The sequence below is a fragment of the Cynocephalus volans genome, chromosome 1 (genome assembly GCF_027409185.1).
Source record: "Cynocephalus volans isolate mCynVol1 chromosome 1, mCynVol1.pri, whole genome shotgun sequence".
NCBI classification, from domain to species: domain Eukaryota; kingdom Metazoa; phylum Chordata; class Mammalia; order Dermoptera; family Cynocephalidae; genus Cynocephalus; species Cynocephalus volans.
In genome coordinates, this window is record NC_084460.1 from 244,032,371 (window position 1) to 244,058,934 (window position 26,564).

Here is a 26,564-nt window from a genome sequence, read left to right on the forward strand (position 1 = left end):
CATTTCTGCTGAAATAATGCACATCAACTACATTAGCTACCAAAATATGTTACTGTTCTCCTCCTCCAAACTTCAATGAGAGACCTAGTTCAGTGCTTGGGACGTGGAAAATACTCAATGTTTGCTGAATAAAATAATGGATGACAAACATTACACGGAGGCCATTACAAAATAAACATCTTATCACTCTATTGATGTACCCCTGTACTTATAACTTGTGATTTCTTAATCACCCTGTGCAGTGATACATACACCTCATCTAGTGGTGAACACGAATGTAGTGTAGAACACAATTTTTACTAACAACTCTCTAGGAGAGGCCAAACTCATCATATATCTGTAGCCTAAGAGTTTCACATACCTGTGTCAAAGGAGAGAGGCAGACAGGTCAACCCCCTTTGTAACACAACTTCCCGAAAGTAGTATAATAATGATTCTTTTTGCAGACATGGAAAACACAGCAGGAAAAGGATAACACAATTTTTACACAATTTCAATTAGATTTACTCAATTTAAACCAATTGCCCAGCAGCCATGATTAGATTTTCATCATGATGTATCTTCAATACTATCTATTTTCATAAATGTAAACTTTCCTGAGTGTGGTTCTGATGGATTCTGACATTTTAAAATATGTCCTATTGTCCTTTTCTGTGCAGTAGACCAAACATAGTGTTCACTCTTATATCACTGTCACCGTACTATCAGACCAGATGGCTACTTCATCATGGAATCAAGAATTAGGAATAATTTATTCTGTTCCTTGCTCTAGAATGTGAAAATAGAAAGCACTTGCTGCACACATACTCATGAAGAGCAGCCCGACCCAGCAGTAACAGCCTCATCGGAGGGTGTTTGGCACTATGGCTGCAATGTCTTCAGGAACTGAATTTCATTCATGGAGCCCTAAACTCTCAGGTCTCAAAGAAAATTGTCAAAGCACGTGAGTTGATGCTTCACTTCACAACCAAATTAAGCCTAGAGTGCCTCTTTGTTAAGGAAAACTAGTGCAATAAAACGGTTCTAAAATGGGAAAGATTATATTTGAATCATCATTGTTTTAGATTCAAGGATTTCTCCCCTTCATAGGAAAAAAAAAATACGACTGTTGGCTTAATATTCAGAGCAGTTGTTTTTGTGTCTGTGAGCATTAAATGTTAGAAACGGAAGAGCTGTTTATCCTCACCCTGCTGAAGAGAACAGTGGAAATTTCTCTCTATTGGTCTATAAATAAGCAAAGTCTGAACACACCCTTTATTGGGAGAAGAGCCATGGCAACTCATTACACATACCGACTGCTGGTCAGGATGGCTGTATCTGATTTTGCCGTAGCATGCAGACAGAGACATAGACAAAAGACTGCCCTCTCAAACCATCAAGCGTATCTAACCCAAGAACCAACTAACATTTCCTAGGTGAAAGAAAAATGCATACAAAATTATAAATATTTCTCATTAACAATGTTATTGTTGAGGAACAGCTAGGGGAATCCATGAAATGTCATTTAACACAGGCTCTGAAGTGACTTGTCAAATAGCTGTTGATTTCTTTGTCGTAAAATCACTTGATAGCAACAAAACAATGTGGGGATTTGTCTTTGTCTACATAGTACCAAAAAACAACTGGTTAATTCAGTAAAAAAAAAAAACAAAGCAAACAGGCATCAAAAATCTCCCCAAATATCACTTAAGATGCCTGCTTGAATTCTACATACCAAAGATCTGGTTGCATTAATTTTTTATATATCAATTATTTGTGGTCATGAGCACGTGGAAAAGCCACTGAATATGTCTCAATTATATGGGCAATATAATCTGTCTTTTCTATTTGAATCTGTTTAATTTGTTCATGTGTATTAACTTTTTCAGATTAGATAACCTACAAAAACAGACAGTTGCACTAGGGGAATTTAGTTGTGCAAGCAAAATTAAAAAGCTATCAGTGTGAAAAGTGAGAACAGACAGAATGCTTAACAAATTGGAAAGAACAACAGGCAGCTAGCAATAACCATGTTCTCTTTCCAAGGAAGAAACTCTATCTGCCTCTTCCCTGTATGTGATTGGAGGCTTATATTAATGATGGTACCTCTTCTATCAATATCTTAGATTATTACCAGTGTCTGGGAGAAATTTTATTGGCTGCTGCAGTTCATTGAGAATTAATTGATATGACATACTTACTCTACATGAACTTGGAAAAAAGTCTATCGAGTGAGTGATTTAATTCATTTTATGTTAATTATAAATTATGTCAGGAAACGCTATTACAGATGGACTTGTTTCCAGCTCTCAGATTGCATGTGTGAGCAGTTTATATTTCCGACATGCTGAATACTCTGACTCACACCTTGGGAAAGGCAGGAATTTGGCGTTCTTACTAATATTTGCAGTGTGGCATGTTCTTAAACAAATTAGGCGGGGAGGAGGCAGCAAAATGACGCACTTATCTTTATTTGTAATTTGACCAACATTATGAGAGACAACTTCCAAATTGGATAATTTAAAATTTTTACTCACACTCTCTATATAATTAAATAATCTCTTAAATTTTTCATAAAAACTGAAAATGGAGGTGGTGGTTGCTGCCAAATCAAACAGAAAATGAAAGATTACTTTAGAAAGAAAATGTAAGGGATTGCTGGTTGCACATTAAGATGGCATCCTGAAGGATTCTTTATTTTCATTTCCTGTTCAATACTGCTGAGTAGATTCCTCTACGTCTCCCTCTCCGTGAGTCTGCACTTGTACTTTTATTAAAAGAAGTCCATCAGAATGGGGTAGTTGTTATGCAGGAGCGGTAACTCACATAATGGGGGATGGCATTTCTTTCCACTTTTGCTGGTCCGCTGGTTCTAATAGCAACCTGGAGCTCAATTTCCTCCTCAAGAACATTGCATTTCATGTGGAATGTCAATTATTAAAATGCAGTGTCCCGTATCTTACCTCTCACTAGATGAATTCATTTGCAAAACTTGCTAATTTATGCAAATGATCCTTAACCTGTAACTGCCTGGAATCTGTCTCATCGTTTCTAGCTTTTGGCAGCATGGATCCTAGATGCAGGAAGGAAATCCATTAATGCAGAATTTGTCAGTCTGTCATCATTATATCGGTTATTGAGTTGTTAAAAAAAAAAAAAAAACACCACCACCAACAGCAGATAAAAATGTGTTATTAAGTGGAAGTCAGCAGACAGCTAGAGCTGAAAAACCTAGAGATTAAATTAAAGATAAACCAGGGTGAGAGAATCTGATACCTGCATCTCCTGACACCCCTGAGTAATGTTAGAAGCTAATGACCCCTTTTCTGGAAGAGACGAACTGGTTAATAACCCAAGGAAGGTCTATCAGCTACTGACTAAGACAGATACAGATAGTGGACAGATAAGGAGTTTTTTCTTGGGAGTAAGAACTAACCGGCCTAGCTTTTAGTAAATACAAAGCACAAAAGGAACTATATACAATTTTTTATTTTTAGTCATGGTTACATGAAGGACAAGACAGTAAAAAAGGGATGTCTGTCAAGAAAAGGATTGCTGTGTGTATGTGTGTGTGTTTGTGCACATGCGTGCATGCAAACACGGGGCGTGCAGGTGGACCTGCCCTGTGTTTCTGTGTTTGAATGTGTGTTCCCACAGGCACCTCGTACATCAAATCCCGAGGCTCTCCTCTGCACGAATTGGGTTTGTACGTGCCTACACAGAAGGTACGGTATTTTAATCAACAGTTCTGAAAAAACATAATGTAAGGTTGCTCCCATGGGCGCTCACTTACTTTTACACAGTCTCTTTTTATGAACATGTTGAAAAAGAGCTTTCTGCAGACCTTGGAGCTGCTTTTTCTTTTCCTTTGTAGAGGTCAGGAGAAGGATTCAGATTCCTGGCCTGGTTTCTGAATCCACAGGACACGGACCTATCATTTTTCTTTGGTGTTCGTCTGAATTAGATTAGCCAGGCAGAGTTGACCTGGGAAGCAGCTGGTCACGTGTGTGTGTGTGTGTGTGTGTGTGTGTGTGTGTGTGTGTGTGTGTGTGTGTGATGCACAGCTGAGCTCTCTCGTCTGGACACACACCCTGGGCCATCAACACAGACTCTATCATGCAGCTCCTCCAGACTCCTGCATCTCACAGGCCACCTTCCACTATCCTCAGGGACTCCTTTTGCCAGCTGAGCATGGCCTCTGACTTACCTGAATCTGTGCAGTATATACTACATGGTTACAAGCTATCTTCATACCCACTCTCCTGACTGCTGTATTTTTCCTCTTTCAAGTGTACTAATACTTGCAAAGTGTTGGGGGGGGGACATTTGTTGTGGGTAATGGAATGGATTCTTACAACTCCACAATGGATTCAAATTAAAGAGAAAAAAAGAATCTGCCCTTGGTAAAATGGACAAATACCACTTCAAGGAACCTGTCCAAACTCTAGAAGAAAAATAAGAGAGCACATATTTAATCGCTCACTTTGCTCCTGTTTCTTTCAGAACCATGTCTCTTTAAATCTACTGAGGAAGATATTCCTTCTGGTCTACAGGATGCCAGAATGACTTGATGATTTATTTATGCAGCACTTGGCAGCCCATAGTCCAGATTGTGGCTGAAGCTGAATTTTATGAGCCTTCCCCTAGTGAGTACATTTAAAAATATTTTAAAAATATTTTTTGAAAACCTCTGTCATGGTGATAGGACTAAGGAATTAATATTGCTAAGGACCTAGCTGGTGAAATTTTTATTGTGAGAGCTTAGAAAAATATTAAACTTGCATTTGGGTAAGGGGAAAAAATGATTTAGTGATATCAAATGTGACCTTTTCTATTTATAGCAATCCATCTGGTCATTTACCAACTGTTTATTGGGCTTCTTACTAGGCCCAGAAGACTCTTGCAGAAAGGACAAACACTGCCCCTTCTCTCCTGGAGCAGACATTTCAGAGGAGGGAGATGGATGATAAACAGGTAAGTAAATACTGTAGATGAGCAGAACGGTTTCAACTCACAATAAGGATAAGTCTTATGTAAGAAAAAGGGACTCTGAGCTGAGACTTGCTTGAGGTGCAGTGAGTTTACATGTCTGCCTGAAAAAAGCGCTTCTCTAATGTTAAATCAGAAAAGTAAAGGATCTGGCAAAATAATTTTCTAGACAATTTTACTTCTGCAAAATCCAGGTCAAAAGAAAAATATGTCATCAAGCTCAAATGAAAGCGTTTAGACCAAGAGACAGGTGGTCAGGCAATGTGTTCTAGAAGCAGCTTCTAGTTCAGCATTGTGGGTTTAAATTTTACAGGATCAGTGATTAATTGTTGTAAGGAGGCCCGAGTTTACAAAGACTGAAATAAGGGTAAGGAGACCCGAGTTTACAAAGACTGAAATAAGGCCAGAGGAGCAGGGGTTTTATCAATGAATAATAAAAAGTGACACTACGAGGATAAAAACTTAAAATCCTGGTCAGTCTTTATTGAGAATTATTAATAGTAATACTTCATACTTGCATGCCACGTTACGTTTTTTGTTTTTTTTTATGAGTACAATTCACATTTTTTAGGTCCTTTTATTTCCACATCAATCCCGTAAGGTATATTAATCCTCATATTAGATAAAGAAACTAAGTCACAGAAAAGTCATACAGCTTAAAAATGGTGGTAAAACTGGTCTCCTTACCACAGTTAGCATTTACTTGAAAATGCAGATACTTCACAATTTTAAAGGAAGCATTCATTGTGATTACATAACACGCTGCTTCTGTAGCCAGTTAAAGGTGAAAACTTCTGGTAGTCCCTGATTTTGTTTCTAGTTTCATCCATTTTTATGTGCATTTTTAAAACTGAAGTTATGCCTTCAAAGTACAGAAACAGCAGATAAGCAGATGGATAGGGGAAATGCTCAAGGTGGTCCTATCCACCAAACAAGCTATTTGAAGTTATGGTTTGTTGCAGGGTCAAGTAGACAGAAACTCAAGTTCAAAGACATAGTCAGGCTTTTGCTGATGCACAGTGAGACAGCTTTTACTTCACTTAGTACTGAAAAATAAATGTCAAAGGGAGTCCTGGGATCAAGTCTAAGTCTAGGCCAAAGGATATCAGGGACCTCACTGTTACTGTTAACAAACATAAGCAAGGAGCACTGTCATCAAGATGGTGGAATAGACAATCCCCAGCACTGCTTCCTCCTACAACCAATCAACTTACAACTATCAAAATGCAAAAACTGCCATTCTGGGACCACTGGATCACAGGGAAAGAGGAGAAGAGACCCATGGATTTCATGAAGGCATCAGGGGCCACAGCGAGGAGGAGGAGGGACCACTCTGACCATCCAAGCCCTGGCTGCTTCCAGGCAGATGTAGTACAAGGTTGGGAGCAGCTACCAACACATGGAGTGGCTACCAGGAGGTGGCAAAGCTGCAGAAGTGCCCTTTGCATGAAGCTACTTGGAGGCTGCAGGGAACAAGGTTGCTTCAGAGGGCACCATCCCATGTCTCAGGCCAGCAAATTCCCCTAGACCCACATGGCAGAGAGCCATAGCTGATGGGAAGAAGAAACTACCCAGGGCTCAGTGAGTTTTTCTGGGGAGCTGGTGCATGACCTTCCCCACAGGAAACTTTTGGAGTGCAGGGGGAGGGGAGGCTGACCCACTATGGGTGCATTGCGGTACAGCACAGGCAGCTGATCTGTCTTCCAGTTGGCCCAGGTGCTACACAGTGGAGACCAATCAGGGTGATAGAACTGCAGGGGACACAGTTTGCAGGAAAGACTCATTCCCTGGTCAGAATCTCCACATAGTCTAGTTGTGTCTGGGTTGACCTAGCAAGACCTGGAAGTGACTAAAAGACCCACAATCAAAATCTAATCCATACAAAAAGTTTTCCACAATTTGAGAAACAGCAGTAAAGCAGCAATTTAGCTCAAGCACAGAGTTCGAGTTCTAGTTCCTACAGAAAGTTTGCTCCAATTCAGGAATTATTCACAGAACAGCAAATTAGTTCCAGTGTAGAGTTTAAGTGGTGGCAGTAGCTAATAATCCACCAAACAGCAAGGAAGAAAAACAAGCAAACAAACAAAACAACAACAAAAAAACCCACAATCCAGAGACAAATCTCTAATATTAACCAGTAAAGGTAAAACACCACAAAAGAACACCTGCAAAACCTAGAAGAGCTAGCCATCTCTTCAAATTCCCAGGTATCAATGTAAAAACACAAAGATCAAGAAAAAACAGAGAAATATGACACCACCAAAGGAAACAAACAAATCACCAGCAATGGACCCAGAAGAATAGTGGACTTATGAAACGTCTGACAGAGAATTCAGAATAACCTTCTTAAGGATGTTCAGGGAGTCACAAGAAAACACTGATAGAAAATTAAATAATATCTGGAAAGCAATTCAGGAGCAGAATGAGAAACCTGACAAAGGAATAGAATAAATTTTTAAAAACTAAATAGAAATCCTAGAAATAAAGAATATATTATCTGAACTGAAAAATTCAATAGAAAACTCCTACAGCAGACTTGATCTAAAAGAGGAAAGAATTAGTGAGCTTGAAGGCAGAACATACAAAATTATTCAATCAGAGGAGCAAAAAGAAAAAATGAAGCAGAAATGCAGCAATTATGAGACTCCCTCAAGCAAAATAACCTCAGCATAATTGGTGTACCCAAAGGAAACAAAAAAGTAAGAGACCTAGAAAGCATATTCAAGAAAATAATGACTGAAAATTTCCAAGTATAGAGAAATATGACAGCATCCAGGTACAGGAAGCTCAGAGGTCACCAATGAAATTCAATCCAAAGAGTAATACCCCAAGGCACATCATAATCAAATTACTAAAAACCAAAGTCAAAGAAAGAATACTGCAAGCAACAAGAAAAAAAAAAAACCATAACATTCAAAGGAGCCCCAATATGTCTCTCAGTGGAGTTCTCAGTAGAAACCCTATAGGACAAAGGGAATGGGATGATATATTCAAAGTGCTGAAGGAAAAAGACTATCATCCAAGAATTCTGTATCTAGCAAAATTAACCTTCAAGTATGAAGGAGAAATAAAGTCTATCCCAGACAAACAAAAGCTAAGGGAATTCATCAACACTAAACCTACCTTGCAAGAAATGCTAAAGGGAGTTCTTCAATCTGAAAGAAAATGATACTAAAGAGTAGCAAAAAAACATTCAAAGGTACATATCTCACTAGTAAAGTAAGTGCACAGACAACCTCAGAATATTCAGTGGTTTATTATATCCTAAAAAGACAGTAACAAATACAAAAACCATATAAGAGATAGGCAATATTAAAAGGCATAACTTTAAACAATAAAATGTCAAAAAGTAGGGGGGAAATGACACCAAAGTGCATATTTGGCTTTGTTTTTTTCTTTTTTCTTAGATATCAAAATTAAGTTGTTATTAGGTTAAGGTAATTATTATAAGTTTTTTGTAAGTCTTATTGTAACTATCACATGAAAACTTGTAAGAGATACTAAAAACAAACCATAATATATAGCTAGAGAAAACCACTCGACTTCAAAGGAAGACAGTAAGGCAGGAAAAAAGGATAAAACAAAGCAACTAGAAAAAAGTAATAAAATGGCAGTAGCAAGTCCCTATATATCAATAATAATTCTAAATGTAAAGGGATTAAATGCTCCAATTAAAAGACACAAAGTGGCTCAATGGATTATATTATAAAACAAGAACCAACAGCATGCTACTTACACGAGACTCACTTCACTATAAACACACACATTGACTGAAAGTGAAGGAGTAGAAAAGGATATTTCATGCAAACAGAAACCAAAAAAGAGCAGAAATAGTTATCCTTAGATAAAATAAACTTCAAGTTGAGGAAAGTAAAACAAAAGTTAAGGAAGATCATGAGAAACGGATCAATTCAACAAGAGGATATAACAATTCTAAATATATACACACCCAACACCAGAGCACCCAAACACATAAAGCGATTGCTATCAGACCTAATATGAGAGATAGACTCCAAGACAATAATATTTGAGGACTTTAACACTCCATTTTCAGTAAAAGACAGATCATCCAGATGGAATATTTACCAAGAAACATCAGAAACTCTACTCTAGACTAATTGGATCTAATTGGATCTAATTGGCATTTATAGAACATTTCATCGAATGGCTGAAGAACACACATTCTTCTCAGCAGTACATGAAACATTCTCTAAAATCAACCATATGTTAGGTCCCAAAACAAGTCTCAACGAATTTTTAAAAACTGAAATTATATCAACTATCTTGTCTGACCACAATGGAATAAAACCAGAAACCAGAAATAAACAACAAAAGGGACACTGAAAACTGTACGAATACACGGAAATGTTTTTTTTTTTTTAATGCTCCTAAACAACAAATGGGTAAAAGAAGAAATTAAAAATGTAACTAAAAAAATTCCTGCAGACAAATGAAAATGAAAACACAACATATTAGAACCTATGGGATACAGCAAAAGCAGTTCTAAGAGGAAAGTGTATAGCAATAAATGACTACATTAAAAAAGAAGAAAGCCTTCAAATAAACGACTTAACATTACACCTCAAGGAACTAGAAAAACAAGAACAAACCACATCCAAAATTAATAAAAGAAAAAACAAAGATCAGAGCAGAAATTTAAAAAAATAAAATACAAATGTTTGATGAAACAAAGACTTGTTTTTTGAAAAGATAAAATCCATAAACCTTTAGCTACACTAATGGAGAAAAAAGAGAGAAGACACAAGTAAAACAAGGAGTAATTGTAAAAAATGTAAAAGGAGACATTACAACTGATACTACAGAAAAACAAAGAATCATAAGAGACTACTATGAACAACTATAGGCAAACAAACTGGAAAACCTAGAAGAAATGGAAAAATTCCTGGACAAGTACAACTTACCAAGGTTGAATCATGAAGAAGTAAAAAACCTAAACAGACTAATAACAAATAATGAGATTGAAGCAGTAATAAAAAGTCTCCCAACAAAGAAAACCCCAAGACTAGATGTTTTCACTGCTGAATTCTACCAAACATTTAAAGAAGAGCTGATACCAATTCTTCTCAAAGTCTTCCAAAAAGCTGAAGAGGAAGGAACACTTCCAAACTCATTCTACAAGGCCAGCATTACCCTCAGACCAAAACCAGAAATCGAAACAACAAAAAATGTAAAGTATAGACCAATATTCCTAATGAACACAGATGCAAAAATCCTCAACAAAATACTGATAAACTGAATCCAACAACACATTAAAAAGACTATTCACCACGATCAAGTGGGATTTATTCAGGGATGTAAGGAGGGTTCAACATATGCAAATCAATAAATGTGAATCATCACATCAACAGAATTAAGGAAAAAAAACCATATTATCATTTCAATAGAAACAGAAAAAACATTTTATAAAATCCAACATCCCTTCATGATAAAAACACTCAACAAATTAGTATAGAAGGAATATACCTTAACACAATAAAGGCCACATATAACAAACCCACAGCTAATATAATACTGAATGGACAAAAATTGGAGGCTTCTGCTCTAAGATCTGGAATGGAACAAGAATGTCCACTTTCCCCACTTATTCAAAATAGTACTGGAAGTTCTAGCCAGTGCAGTAAGGCAACAGAAAGCAATAAATGCATCTAAATTGGAAAGGAGGAAGTCAAACTTTCCCTACTTGCCAATGATATGATCATATACATAGAAAACCCTAAAAACTCCAAAAATTTCCTAGAAAAAATAAGTGAATTCAGCATAGTGGCAGGATATGAAATCAACACAAAAATACCAATAGCCTTTCTACATGTCAATAGCTGAAGAAGAAATCAAGAAAGTAATCCCAGTCACAATAGCTACCAAAAAAAATAACATTCCTAGGAATAAACTTAACCAAGACCTCTATGATGAAAACTATAAAACATTGATGAAAGAAATTGATGAGTACACAAATAAATGAAAAGATATCCCATGTTCATGAGTTGGAAGAATTAACATCATCAAAATATCATATTACCTAAGGCAATCTACACATTCAACATATCCCTATTGACAATACCAATGACATTCTTCACAGAAATAGAAAAAATGATCTAAAAATTTGTATTGAACTACAAAAGACCCCAAATAGTTAAAGCAATCTTGAACAAAAAGAACAAAGTTGGAGGTGTCATACTTTCTGACTTTAGGATATATGACAAAGCTATAGTAACCAAAACATAATGGTAGTGGCATAAAAATAGACAAATAGACCAAGGAACAGAATAAAGAGCCCAGAAATAAACCCCCACACAAAAGATTGAAGCTAAACCTCTACCTCTCACCATACACAAAAGCCAACTCAAAATGGATTGAAGACCTAAATTTAAGACCCCAAACTATGAAACTACCAGGAGAAAACAGGGGAAATGCTACATAAAATGCGAGTGGGCAGTGCTTTTTTGAGCAAGACTACAAAGGCACAGGCAAAAATAAACAAATGGGACTACATTAAATTAAAAAGCTTCTGCACAGCAAGGGACACGATTAACAAAGTGAAGAGACATCCTAAGGAACAGGAGAAAGTGTTTGCAAACTGCACATCAGACGGAGGGCTAATATCCAGAATGTGTAAGGAACTTGAATAACTCAACAGCAAAAAAACCCAAATAACCCAATGAAAACATGGGCAAAAAACCTGAACAGACATTTCTGAAAAGAACATACAAACGGCCAACAGGCACATGAAAAGATGCTCAAAATCGCTAATCATCAGGGAAATGCAAATTAAAACCACAGTGGGGTATCATCTCACCCCAGTTAGAATGGCTATTATCATCAAGACAGAAAATAACAGATGTTGGCGAGGATGTGGAGAAAAAGGAACTCTCCTACATTGTTTTGGGAATGTAAATTGGTACAGCCATTGTGGAAAACATATGGAGTTTCCTCAGAGAACTAAAAATAGATCTACCTTATGACCCAGCTCTTGCACTACTGGGTATATACCCAAAGGAAATGAAATCAATATGTTGAAAAGACACTGGCACTCACTTGTTTGTTGCAACACTATTCCCAATAGCCAAGTGATGGAATCAACCTAAATGCCCATCAACTGATGAATAGATTTTTAAAAACTGTGCTATATATATATACATACACACACACACACACACACACAATAGAATATTATTCAACAATATAAAAAATGAAATCCTATCATTTGCAGCAACATGATGGAACTAGAAGCCATCATGTTAAGTGAAGTAAGTCAGGCATGGAAAGACAAATGCCACATGATACCACTCATGTGGAATCTGAACAAAGAAAAGAAAAGAAAAGTGGTTCTCATAGAAAGAGAGTAGAATAATGGTCACCAGTGGACAGAGGGGAGTAGCACCACAGGGGAGGGCAAGTGGTGAACTACCAGATCCAAAACTATGCTTTCTACCCTAAGTGAATCATTGTGCAGTATATGCACGTATTGAAACAACACATTGTACTTCACAAATATGTACAAGTAAATGTTTAAAAAAATAATAATAACCAAGAACAGTCACTACAATCTAGACTTTTGGTGAAGAACTGCTGGAGAAGGAACAAAAAATTAATAATTGAAATTAAACTCACTTAAATCATTTTAATCCCTTTTTGGTAAACAAAGACCTTTTCTCAAAATATAAATTTCAAGGAATTTATCACTTATAAAGGAATAGACATAATTATTACCATGTAACATTAATTGAGAATTAAAGACATTTTAATTAATTTATCGGGTACTAGTAATGTACAAGGATATTGCATAAAACATGAAATTAGACACTTTCCTTCCCGTTTAGTGTCTAATCATAGTTCAACAGATGGGGCCGAGCCCGTGGCGCACTCGGTAGAGTGCTGCGCTGGGAGCGCAGCGACGCTCCCGCCGCGGGTTCGGATCCTATATAAGAATGACCAGTGCACTCACTGGCTGAGTACCGGTCGCGAAAAAACGGCAAAAAAAAAAAAAAAAAAAAAACAGATGGACACAACTCGACAGTCTTAAGCTAACATGAATCTATCATCAGTAAACTTACTAATAACAATTTCCTTTTTTAAAAAATGTCATTTTTTAAAAAAACAGTCATTACTGTATAATTTCTCCACAATGTAGTCCCTAAAGCCCAGGCCTTTTCAGTGCGATTGCTTTATGAGAGTATCATGTGTGTTATTGTGTGTTTCACTGAAACACAAATTTGAGCTAGGAAACAGTAATTTTGTTGTTCAAAAGTATTGAGGGAGAGAAGGTTCAACCTAATAGGCATACCTTCCCATCATATACACAACTACATGCTATACTGAACTGATTGTTGGGGGAAACTAGGGTATGGTCGAACCTCATATTTTTAAGAACATGGAAGAATCCTCCTACCCTATTTGGTCAAGTGTCATGGTTCTCTTACAGGATAATGATAGATTCTAGACTCCATTTGTGCCATGGTTCACACTCTGAAGCAGTCTTGAACACGTAAGTTCATCTACATTTCAGGGGAGAGCTCCTTAATTTACTGAACGTCTGGATCTCCTGGGACTTTATAAAGACGTTCTTCTCCAGAACCAAAACCCTTTGGTTTTTTTCCTGCCTTTTGGGACTACACTGAATTAGTCTCATCCCTCTTGTACATGATGGCTGGTTTCCTTGGTTATTTTAGAAGATTATAAATCCAAGCTCCAGTGGGGCCAGGAGTCCTAAGCAGGTGATACATAGTATTGATTCAAAGGTCTGTCTTTGGAATCAGCTAGATCTGGATTTAAATCTCAGCCTTACCACTTTCTGTGTGAACTCGAGCAGTTATTACACTACTCTTTGAGCCTCAATTTCCTTATTTGTAAATGCAAATGATCATGTCTATTTACAGGACATTGTAAGGGTTAAACGAGACAACAACACAGCACATAGCATCTAGTAAGTGCTCAGAGCTGCAAACTCCCTTACCTCTTTGCTCCTGAGGACCTTGCTTTATAAGTATATCTCCATCTTGTATATCATTTTAAGTCACAGATATACAAAAGGGGACTTCATGACTCAGTTTTGTCTGGCTACATATTTCATCTGAAATTTCTAAGTACTTCATGAAAACAGTGGAACCCTCCTCTAATGCTATCTTTGGATTTCTTGCTTTAGAGCCATTGTATAAATGGAAGGGTGTAGAACAGTATTAACTTCCTTCCAGTAGGGTTTAAGTTAAAGTCACCCACCTTACCATAGAGCATATGATGTAGTGGAAAATGTGGCCTCCATATATTGTCCTCCAAGGTGATATTAAATTCCATTTTGCAGTTAAGATTTAATTCGGATCTTCAGCATGTTAAAGCCACAGCTCAAAAAGTAGAAAATTTGGGCTAACAGTTGCTGAATTTTGTTAATACTGTGGAAAATAATCTAGTTGCTTTAATTAACATCATTGTTTTCCCATCGGGGCAGCCTTGTCACTTTTGCAGAGACAGGTATTTGGTACTTTTCAATTAATGTGACTTCTAGAGGAAGGATTCTGAATAGTGTCTGATTCCTGTAGCATAGTCTATTCTCTTAACAGCTATCTAGACAGGATCAGTGTTGTTACTTCAAGAGTTATACAGTGGGATGGGGGGAATTATAGGTAATCCCTTCATCTGAACTAGCTTGAAATAAAAATTAAATGGGCCTTGAGCGTTTGTGAATTGCAGTGTTTCATTGGGGCCATGGAACACTAAGTGAGGCTCAGAAACAGGGTGTTAATTCAGGCCTAATCATTTAATTCCACTCTGTTATGTGCCGTATTTATTGCCCTCCTGGATCTGTTTTCTATGGCTTGATAAAGAGACAGTGATTCTCTGAAGCTCAGTCAGGGACCATTTTATTTATATCGTTAGTTAGCCCAATAAAAGCACTGGCTTCAGATTCCTGCTGTTATTTTCTGTTTTGTAGCCCTGTCATTAACTACGAAAATACTGATGGGGTTTCATCTCTTGGGCTGGAGTTGCTTTAGTTGAATGGGGGCATGTAAGGAGAGGGGAAGGTCAGCACTAGATTAACTGTAGAAAAATCAAGATTGGTGTAACCAGATGCAAATTGACAGGGAGTTAGTTAACTCAGGTTTTAGCAGCAAACACATTATTAAGTGTTAATGTTGTGAAAACTTGACTTATATTTTTTAGAGTGAACTTAGGCCCTTTTAAGGTGTGATCCTGTTTGTGAACCAGACAGGTTTCTAAATTTTTAAAAATCAAACGTTGCTGCACTCCTCACAAAGTGAAAATAGTTCTAATTTCGCACAGAAGGGAATGAAGGGTAGCTCTAAAGTTGTTTATGTATGTCAAGCAAAGGAGACGTGACGAAAAACAAAATAAACGTGCAATAGAATCACACTTCAGATCTTTTTTTTTTTTTTAAGTTATATCTGCATAGTTTGATTGTTTTCCTAACAGTCCTAAAGTGTTATGGAGCGGTCAAGAATAAGGAAATGATGGTAGGAAACAGATTTATAGAGTTCACTTGGATTAATGATATGACAATCAGGAGATAACACAGGTGTATTAATGTAACATACTGTGTAATTACTAGTGTTTCTAATGGAGTTAATGTGTAGTTATCCATGTAATAACAGACATTATTTCATAGCAGATATGCAATTAGCTAATCTTATTGGTGTGTAGTACACAAATGAAGCAAATCATTATTATTGTTTCAACACTAAAAGATGAACATTTTAAGGACTCATGGGCCTCTTTATTAGGCAGATCACTTTTTAAGCCTGTCTACAGCATACATTCAGCAAGTAAATATGAAAAATAACACATATGGTATGGTCCATGGCTTCCATACCTATGCTGCTATTTAGATGTTTGGAGCAAATAGCACTGCAGAAAATTGTATTTGGGGATGTGGTTGAAATTGCATGGGCAAATTTGCTTGGAAGTATACCAATAACCCAAAGTTTTCACATTCTTAATGAAAAACAAGAAATGAATATTCATTTTGCCAACAAAGATTTGTAGACTATGTTCTATGGGAAATAGACAGCTAATGATTTAGGCAACGCTTCCAAGCACTGGGTAGAATCTGAGGATCCCAGAAAACTTGCCTGTTCCAGTATGGCAGAAAGAGGTGGCAAAGGTGGTAGAAATTTCTACAGCCTAAAAAGCCATCTGAAATGAATAAGTTAACAATGTAATTCTCCTAAATACAGAGAGCTATATACCTTTGAATTGTGGAGGCAGGGGTGGGGCGAGTGGCTGTGCTGTATATGGGGACATCACTTAGTTTAGAATTTATGAATTACTTTATTATACATTATTACATTTGATCTTCAAAACAACTTTGTAAAGTAGGTTAGCAAGGTATCCCCATTTTACAGGTGAGAAAACTGAGTCCCAAAGAAATGGCCTAAGGTCACTTGTCAAGAAAACAGTAGAGTCAGGTCTTCTCATCCCTAATCCAGTACAAGTTCACTAAATAAAGATTGAGAGGCTGACAAATGGTCCCTCTCATGTCCCCGCCTGTTGTGACTTTTCTTGATTCTGTAGTAAGTGTTAAATCTTGGATTTTTGAAAGAAAAGGAGCTAGGATAATCCAAAAAAGATTTCAAAGGTGTGGGGAGTGGAGGGGAGGGGCTGGAGAGAATGGGAAAGACATTGGAGGTCAATGGACTAGCGTGGGGGAGAGAAAATTGAGGTGGCTGGAGATGCAGCCTCCTGGAAGTCCGAGTGTGTGCCCAGCGCGGGAAGCTGCAGGAAATATGCACTGAAAGGGCGACAGTACGTAGGTGCTAAGGCCCTGAATGCAGTGTTAATTTGAAGAGAAGTGAAGGGCTAGTGACAGTTTGGGGCAGGAGAATGATATCATAAAAATGGCTATTTATGAGGATTAGTCTAGGGGCACGAAAGAAAAAGTAGCCATTGTTGGGAAAGACACCAGTTATGAGCCCATAGCAATGTCAGAGCATAAGGGAGAACCTAATACTGCTGAAGAGGGTATACAGCCACAAGAACTTACTAATTCTCTGGTGAATTAGAAAATATTTTTTAAATGTGCTAAAGCATTCAGATAAATCAGTCACAGCTGCTCTCTCTTCTTGAGAAATAGCTCCAAATTAAACTTGGCATTCGGGAGACGTGAAAAGCAAACTTAGGCAATCATTTAAAATCCAGGGCAATGCCCTATACTTAATAAGTGCTCAATACATTTTTCTTATAATGTTGATGAAAATATTATCCAGTTCAGGAAAGAAAAAGTCATATTCCTCTAGATATCTAGCTTTTTCAGATACCAACATTTTTGTTAAAATATGATATATAAGACTGCTTTAACTCTCCTACGTATTTTGAATGTATAAATGTAGATTAAATGAATGCTAAACTTGGAGGTCAATAGAGAACTTTTCTTTATGAGCTGAGTGACATAGAATAGCATAGTAGTAAAATAAGGGAATACATTTAATGTTTTGAATTGAGTCTAGAGTCTTTATTACAGAGAATTTCATAAAACTTTGATATTTTCCCAGGGTCACAATATCAATTAATGAACAACATGGCTTTAAGATTAGTAAACTCTATTATTCCTAGGTAGCCTTGGGAGAAATCCTGAGCTAAGATAAATTAGCTTTTAGAGATACCTGATTTTTCAGTATAAATTGTCACACTGGCTGGGTAAATTTGATGAGCAGATCTTAACATCTCAGGCCCTCCATTTTCTCATCTGGGAAATGGGGATGATTACAGTAGTGCCTGCTTCACAGATAAACTATACAGACGTTAGTCATTATTGTGGTTCATTCCCTAATCCCCTCTGTGCCCTGAAGCACCCAGAGCCCTTGTGGGGGCTTCTCAGCAACACTTCCTTTTCTCCTTGCCCATGATAAAGTTACCTCTCCTGAGTTCCAGTTCATCCTACTCAGTGCCCTAATTCTGGCTAAGTTGATAACCTGCTGCATGCCAAGATGTCAATGAATGTAAATATATCTATCTTATCAACTTTCCCAGACATCTTGTTTGCATTTTAACAAGGTTTACAAGCCTTAAGCCAAACAGTGAAAATGGTATTAATTTTAGCTTATTCAGTTAGCTAGTGGAGAAGACCCTAGGTGGGAGAGAGGGAAGGAGGGCTTAAATCACTCCTCCAGATGAGGCAGACTCCAGGAAGATCCTCCCTCCTGTTGCTCTCTCAGTGGCTCCCTAATCAATACCCAATGTTGTGGCTGCTCCAGCCTTAAATCTATTTCCCAGACCCTGGAGCCATCAAGGTAGGTCCTACACCCAGGAGCACTTTCCTGGTTAATAGCAGCAAACGTGAAGGATGCCCTTGTTGGGTTCAGCATCTATGTTTCCTATGGGCTTTACAGCAAAGGGCTGCCTCCTGGCATCTAATGTTCCAGCTATAGTAAGAGCCCACCAGGTCCTCTTCCTGAGTTTATAAACACGCGTATTTAATCCATAGCCATGCTCCCCTTGCTGGAGAAGAGAGCTGCCCTGCATCTCCACATGATGGACTCTCTCCATTCAAACCGATTATGGCACTTGCTTCCCTCAGCCCTGGCGCCTACCTACAGCTGTGCTTACTGAAGTGAGACTGTAATTTGCTACAGCACGCCAGAGTATTAATAGACAATTATTTATTGCAAATCTGAACCATTTATATTGTTTACTGGCTGACACAATGTAAAATTTTGATCCAAATGTTAATGTGTCCATGACATTGCATAATTCTCTTCCGTGCCAGGGTTTTTCTCTTCTAAATGAATCGAATTTTCAGTACAAGGAAATGGCATTTTTAATGGATGAATGATTTACAGCCTCAAACTTAGAAGACTATTATTTGTGTAACTAAGGGAGAATTGACAAATTACAATAGCACAGCAAATTAGACAAATTTAGGATTGTACTGGGGAAAAATTCATAGGGAGAAAAGGAAAATAACTCGCAAAGTTCTTAAAGGGTAACTGAATAAATCTCACTTTAGCTTTACAGGGCAATTGCATTTTGGGGGGCTACCAGGTACCTTTGAGGCCAAACAGACTTATAAATATTCTATTGAGTAGAACATAGATAAAAATTACCTCTTCGTAAAGAACCATATGTGTAGGAAAGAGCACTTCCAGTTCTCCAAATGTTTACTGAAATTGCCTACACAAATGGTTTCAGAAGGCAGTAGGGTGAAAACAAAGAGCTTTAGAGTTATGTGGTCTTCTTGCGAAAGATGCCACCTTTAGCATATTTACCTTCTATTTGTTGAGCATGCAACACGCCAAGAAAGAATGATTTCCTAATGGAGATCTTCATGATTTTTCAAAATAAAAAATGTGCATCAGCAAAAATAATATTTCTTTCTTTCTGAGGTGTTCCCCTCAGGTTGTTTATATCGATTCCTGTTATTCTGTTACCTGTACCCACATAGAGATTGTTAGGATAAGAAGTTCCTCGATGCAGCTCTAATTAAATCTCTGAGAACTACACTGGGATGTCTAAACACAAGGACATTCAAAGTGAAGATTCCTTCAGTATTTTAGTCCATGAGGTTCCCATAAATAAATGATGAGGAAAAACTGATTTTGAAGTTGCTGTGAGAAAAATAATAAAATATTCGTGTCCTTCCAGACTATATACAAAATGGCCTGCTCTTCTCCAGATGGCAGACCCTGCCTCTCACTGGCTTTAGTGATCGCTTCCTTGGTCTTCTTTCCTGCTCTTTGCCACCAGTTGTACCCCCTTCCAGTCTGTTCTCCACAATTTAGCTGATCATTTTTCTCAAATACATGTTCTTGCCTTGCCTCTCTCCTGCCAAAAACCCTCCCCAGAATGAACAGGGTAAAATACGAATGCTTTAGCATGGTGTCCATAGTCCTCCTGAGCTCCACGCCGGATGCCTTGTCACCATCAATATTGCTGTTCTCCCTCTTCCCCTGCCCTCCTTTCCCCACAGCGGCTCCCTCACTCAATGGGTGAACTGTAAGTTCCAGACAACTTGTAATCCTTGGAACAGGCCATGTGCTAATCTGTAATTTCAGGGCCTTTGCACATTTCTGTTTCATCTCCTTTTGTGAGGTCTCCTACCCCTGCTCTCTTTGCGTGGGTCTTATTGGTTCTTCAAGAATGGGTTTGGATGACATCGCCCCTGGGAAGCCTTTGCTGAGCCCACCAGCCAGGCGGCTGCCCCTACCTCCTAACCTTGCACTGCCGCATCCAGTGGTCACCTTCTGCACTAGGCAGGGAGCTCTTGGAAGGCATGACATGTCTTCTTTACTGGGGTTAGCCATAGAGCAAACACCCAGTAAATACATGAACAATAAGTGAAATATCTCTTGAATACCTACTTTGTCCCAGGCACTGAACAAGGTCCTATGAAAAACATAAAAGTGGTTTGTACATGGTCCCTTCTCTCAGATAGCTTTACATTAAGTAGGAGTCATATAAGAAACCCAGAAATAACAAAGCAGAATATAACAAGGGCAATAATAAAGGCAAGACCTGCTATAGGGTTTCAGAAAATTGAGATTCATTCTTTAAAAAATCATTATCTTCTCTTTGTTTCTTTCTCTCTCTCACTCTGAAACCAAACAGACCCAGAACTAAATCCTCATTCAACCACTTGTTACCTATGTGACCTTGGACAATTTATTTTACCTAAGCCTCAGTTTCCTCATCTGTAAGATGAAGATAATAATATTTACCTTACAGAGTGCTGTGAAGATGAAATGAGATTGTGCAAAAGGACAAGTGCATGGAAAAGACTCAGCAAATGGTGCTGGGAATATTATTTCAAGAGAATGCACTGCCTGTTCTCTCAGGTCTGCTCCATCGTATTTCAGATTTTATTATTCAGCATCTCGTATTTCAACCGTCAGGAAGATAACTTAGAATAGGAGTTGTGTCTACATGTGGCAAATAGCTTGTTTTCAAATTAAGACACAATATACTAACTTCCTTCCAATATTGACTGTAAATTAGTATTTTGAAAGGCTGCCTTGCTACTAATAAGTTTTAATTTGGGTCTTCTTGAAATTTTAAGAATCCAAGGACAGAAACCAAAGGTTACATTCTGCAGTTAGTCAAAGATTTTTTGTTGAATTTGAATTGGAGAACTTAAAAAATATGGTTTATTTATTCAGCACATATTTATTGAGTTGTTGGATAGACCTTCTTGCTGTATCCATCTTTCCTTCCACAGAACTCCATCTAGAACAGAAAAGTGTCAGGAGGAAATCAAAAGCAGTAATCAGCTGCAGCAATGTAGACAAGCAATGACTGGTTGAAACTGGATCAGACTTTAGTATTAATTGAAGTGCTGATGTCAGATTGAAAGATCAGATAACATTCCTATAACTTCCATGATAAATGAAGCCAAGACTGCTGTCTGCCAAATTAATAGTGGTCCCAGGAGTATACAGAGGTCAAGGAGTCGGGTTGCAAAATTAGACAACCTATACAACTGTGTGATTTTGTACAAATTACTTAATCTTTTTAAACTCCAGATTCTTCAATCATTTCATGCAAGATTGCTTTGTAGGTCAGTTGAAATAATGCATATAAAACACTTAACATAGAGAGAACTCAGTGCATGGACATTTTATTATCCTTTTGAAGATAAGTCATGGAATCTGAGGCATTTTAAAATATAGTAAGTTAAGGGTACCCGTTTGAGAGAGAAAATTTCTACATTATTTCACTCAACTGAATGCTTAGTCCATATTCACTGGACAGTGTGTTCAATGTTGTCTTCCTCCAGACTGCCATGCAATGGGCAGGTGTAAAACATGCATTCAAGAAACAGAATCCAAAGACCCTAAAGTCCTAACTACATCAATGCAAATAGAGATTGCAGATTAATCCTAAAATATCTATCACCTTCAGTACATGATATCCTTTAGTCTTGCTTTCTTTGCTAGCAAGCAAAATTGAAACTTGGAAACATTAATAAAAAAGGAAAGAAACATTTTGGGGCTGTATCACAGAGAAACCAGGAAAGTTGTTTGGCTCAGTCCTCAGCATTTAGGAAAAACATCAAATAGGTTTTGAGCACTTTTTTTTCCTAATGTATAACCACAAAGACAAGGTTGAAAGAAAATACACATCAGACAAATTTCAACCTGGGTCCCTATATTGGCTCACAAGACACACTATTGAGAAAGATTATTTACATATCACTTACATATCTTTGGAATAACACAATTATTTTACATTAAATATTTTGTGTTAAAGGCAGTAAATTTGTTAATTTTATTAACTGGAAATATGCCACAAGTTCTATAACCCTGTTTAGATGCTTCTTCACTTTTTGATATTCAGAGTCTCTAAAATTAGAGGTAGCCTATGTCACTGCCTTGACTTCTAGGAATCACACCCTTTTTAACTCACTCATTTGATTAATGCCTGATTTTGAACAATGGGGGGAAACTACCTCCTTTTCATATTAAATGTATTATTTTTACTTTCACATCCCATTTAAGAAGGAAGCCATAAACAGTAATATATTGACCAAGAGCCAGTTTTTAATTGTGTCTAATGGAAGAATTCCATGGGATTTGTGGAGGGCTGTGTCTGGTGTACATCCAGAGGAATTCAGATTTTATATTATTTGTTCTAAACCAGAGCATTTTACTTATTATTCATAATACATGTTGAAAGCAGATACAAAAATGGCTCATTTGGAGCCTTTTTGTGCTGCCCGTTAATGCACATTAACGCCAGTACACATTCTGTATTATAGATCCATAAAATGCATTTGCATAATATTGAAATTATAGTCCCAAATGTGTACTAAAAACCTTTATGAAAAATTGTTACTGCTCAGCTACTATATAGTGGCTAATTCTTAATCTTCAGCCTCTCAGCTGCGAATAAAGATGGGGTATTCTTTAAATAAAAATCTCAGGAGTAAGGGACAGGAACCTTAACTCTCCCCTCCTTTAAGATGGCTATTTTTAGGGGGAGAGACATAATATCCAAAATGTTAAACAGTTGCTTTCACAGTGTGATCTTGGCCTTTGTGGACTGATGTCTTGACTTTTCAGATTAGGTGAGACTATCTCTAATTTAGCTGCCTTGCATCAGCGATGGGATGAGGGTTCCGGGACCCCAGTGAAGGGCTTCTTCCTAGTCAGTGAAGAAGCCCTCTGAAGCAGGATTGCAGCGGCTGAGGTGGCAAATATCTTAGCAGAGAACACTGCTGGCCACTGTCTTGAGTGCCATCTATGTGCTCAGCATTATGGTGGACTCTAGAATAAATTATAACAACGAACCCTCTCAATTATTCGATGAGGTAGCTGTCTATTCTTTATGACGAAACTGAGTCTGAGGGAGGTTAGGCACTTGCCAAGTCTTTCATCTCTCACATGTAGCCCCATATCTGTTGTCTCCCCTATTCCAACTGCTGTATCCAGCAACAGCATTAAACACACATGCTTGCTTCTTCCAATGATTCCAAACTGTCCTCTCAAATAATTTTCAGAGTTCTAGATGAAACTTTGCAAAGTTAACATCACTGAGTTACATTTCTACTGGGCATTTTTGATGTACATTTTTATAAGGGGAACCCCAATGGACAGGGTGGATTCTCACCTTGTGCTTGGGGGAGCTCAATCAGAGAGTGGCCCCACATTTTGTCTATGGAATGGGTCATCTCTTGGCCATTGGCCTATTCCTATGGTCCTAGGCAGAAGTTTACCATCTGTGCAACCTCGAGCAGTTTTACTCAATTCATCAAATAGTGAAGAAAGGAAATGTTCTCTTGTGCCCTCTCACCAGACTCTACCTCCTTCCTCCTCTTCCCTCTCTTCTGAAATTTACAGCTGCTAGAAGGGAATGAGAAAACCAAAGTCAAACAGGCCTGTCCCCCACAGATGGCCATCTTCAACTAGTGGTTTCCTGACAAAGACCAAAGGAGAATCAGAGAGAAAACAGAATAAATCCCCTACTTTATTTGGGGGATTTGGGTCTGGAAAAGATTTTCCATATTTTCCCTAGGTCATTTATTTAATTTTCTTTTATTTGATTTTAATAGGTATTAACACACATAGTACAAATTCAGAAGGCACAATAGTTCAAAAGTTATTTTTTACACTGTGGAAAGTACATCTCTCTTCCACTTTTTTAAAGAAAAAAACACAAACAATAGCATATTTTACATGGCATTCTGCACCTCATTATGTTCATTCGTGGGTATCTTAAAAATCCTTTTTTACAGGGACATATAGAGCTGCCTCTTTCTTTTTACACAGACATGACAGAACTTATTTAATCAGTCTTCTTTTGATGGATATTTAGCTTTTTTCCAATTATTTGCTATTATAAACATTGCTGCAATAAATCACTAATTGATGGATCATTTTTAAATGTGTGAATAGATCTATGAGATAAAGTCTTGGAAATGTAATTGCGGAATATGGGATATGTGCACTTTTAATTTTGGTAGATTTTGAGAAATTGTCCACCATAGAGATTGTACCAATTTACCCTCCCCCTGCCCCTGACCTACCAGCAGCAGTACATGAGGTTCCCTTAGCACAACCTTTAGATCAAGAGGTTTTGGTAAGCAATGGCTAAGACTGGAGATAACTTGGATTCGGGGAAAGGTCGGACAGAGGCCTGGCTTGGTAGATGGCTGCTGGATGGTTAGCCTGTTCCCAGGCAAGTGCAAAAGAGAAGGCCTACAAAACTCTTGATGAGCCCATTCTATTCATTTCAAATGACTCTGAAATAAACCCACACATATGGGTCTCCTGTCTGCTGCTAAAAATCTCCAGGAGGTAAATTCCATAGCCTTCTTGGGTAAACTATTTCAGCTTCTCACAACTCTTCTGAATGTCAGGACATTTTTCCTTATGTCTAATATAAATCTTTCCTGCATACATCCACTTGTGAAAAACGTGTGCTAACATTTCCCCAAAGCAATGCAAGCTCAACAAGCTAGGAAACATGATGCTATAATTTCATGGCTGAAGTATGTATCCTTCTTTTTTTTAAATAGCATACATCTTCTAAGTCATTTTAGAAACCTTTAATACCGACACAAGGGATAGCATGAGCTCTTTTATTTTACCCCGTATTTAGTTTACCTATAAACTTTACAGAGACTCTGTGGATGTGGATGTGAATGTTTGTGCTTTAAAATTTTGCAGTGCTCTTTTCTTTACTTCTTCTCAAATATTATAATCATACAATTATGATACTTTCTCATTAGATGCTGATTAACATTTAGCTTTCTTAACACTTTCAATGTCACTTCTGCTGAAGGAGACAATGTCTCTGTAACTGAGAGGCTGGTAGGTCATTTCTGAGTGTATTTTTCTCCCGCTGTCTAGAAACAATAACTACTTTAGGAACATTTGGCATCCAAAAAATCCCAGCATTGTGCAAATTAAAACATCTGCTTATACTTTGACACCCTCATTCTTCAAAGGTTAGTTGAATTTGCGGATGCTTTGTTCAACAAGACTGTTCTTAGAGCCCAAGGATGCACATTTAATTATTGGGAAGATACGTTTGACAGAGCTGTGGGGGAAAAAAATTACCCTTCATATTCAGACTAGCATTAACATTTTTATAGAACGAGATTGCCTGAGAGTCAAAGAAGGGGGAGAAAACTCCAGGAAAATAAATATGAATCTATTTGGTCACTGGTCTTCTCATACTGATTTACAAGATGCCAACCAATGACTCTTTACTCTCTTCCCTAGAACTCATCAGCTTGCTGTTAAGCTGGCATTTCTGATTTCTGCTGAGGTTAAAGACAGCAAAGTAAACTCTGCTTCCAACAATAAATAACAGAGGGAGTTATTCTTTTCACTCAAACAGGCTTTACATCACAGCAGACAGCTACAACCAGGTGCATTTAGCTACATTTGTCATTGCCACGAATGCAAAACATGTAAAGAATCTGCTGCAAACCGGTCTGTAGCCAGCCTTTTTCCACTTTAAATATTTTTGCATCCCCAACTGTGGCTGAATCTTTGTCACCCATCGCCATCACCATGGTAAGGAAGGGCCAAGTTGCCTGTAGTACCGCCAGAATCTCTCCAGCATCTCCTGATTGGTTTATTTATGCAGGTCATTGGTGCCACGTAGCAGATTGTGCACTGGAAGGCTTTCTGTATATCAGGCCTAAGACTGGTAATCGTCTCCCTGAGCAACGCCAAGATAGCACATATCAAGAGGCAGCAGTGGCTAGTATGCCAACTCATCACTTACCTAGTCCCACCACCCCACCTGGCCCCCTCTTGTTGCGGTCTTTTCATTGCCATTCGAGAGGCCTACAGAGCTTAGCTGTTGGACAGGGAGGAGGGGCTTGGAGAAGGAGGGGTGCATACCACATGCAGCAAGAGGGATTTGGTGAGGCAGGGACCAGCAGGTGAACAATGACTCATTTGGAAATATGCAGCTGGGTATGTGTTATTTGCATATTAGGGACCCTTTGTTAAAGTGGCTTGCCCAGCTGTGTGGGCACATCAGTGGAGGGGCTGGTCTGAAGCAGGAGATGAATTCTCAGAGAGAGCAGAGTTACTTTCTATCTAATTTGTGCACAAGTTGAGGGAAGGCCTCTCACTGGGGACCTGCTACAGAAAAGCTGCGTGGTTCTGAGATTTATTTTC

General features: G+C 38.0%; 1 long non-coding RNA gene across 1 annotated transcript in view; it reads left to right on the forward strand.

Annotated features, from left to right (window-relative positions):
• Window positions 1-4,841: 4,841 nt before the first annotated feature.
• LOC134370861 (uncharacterized) overlaps window positions 4,842-26,564 on the forward strand; it is a 129,250-nt gene continuing 107,527 nt past the window's right edge. Inside the window, exon 1 of the long non-coding RNA XR_010022679.1 lies at window positions 4,842-4,953. This is a non-coding gene — a long non-coding RNA (uncharacterized LOC134370861). The remainder of the gene's footprint in view (window positions 4,954-26,564) is intronic.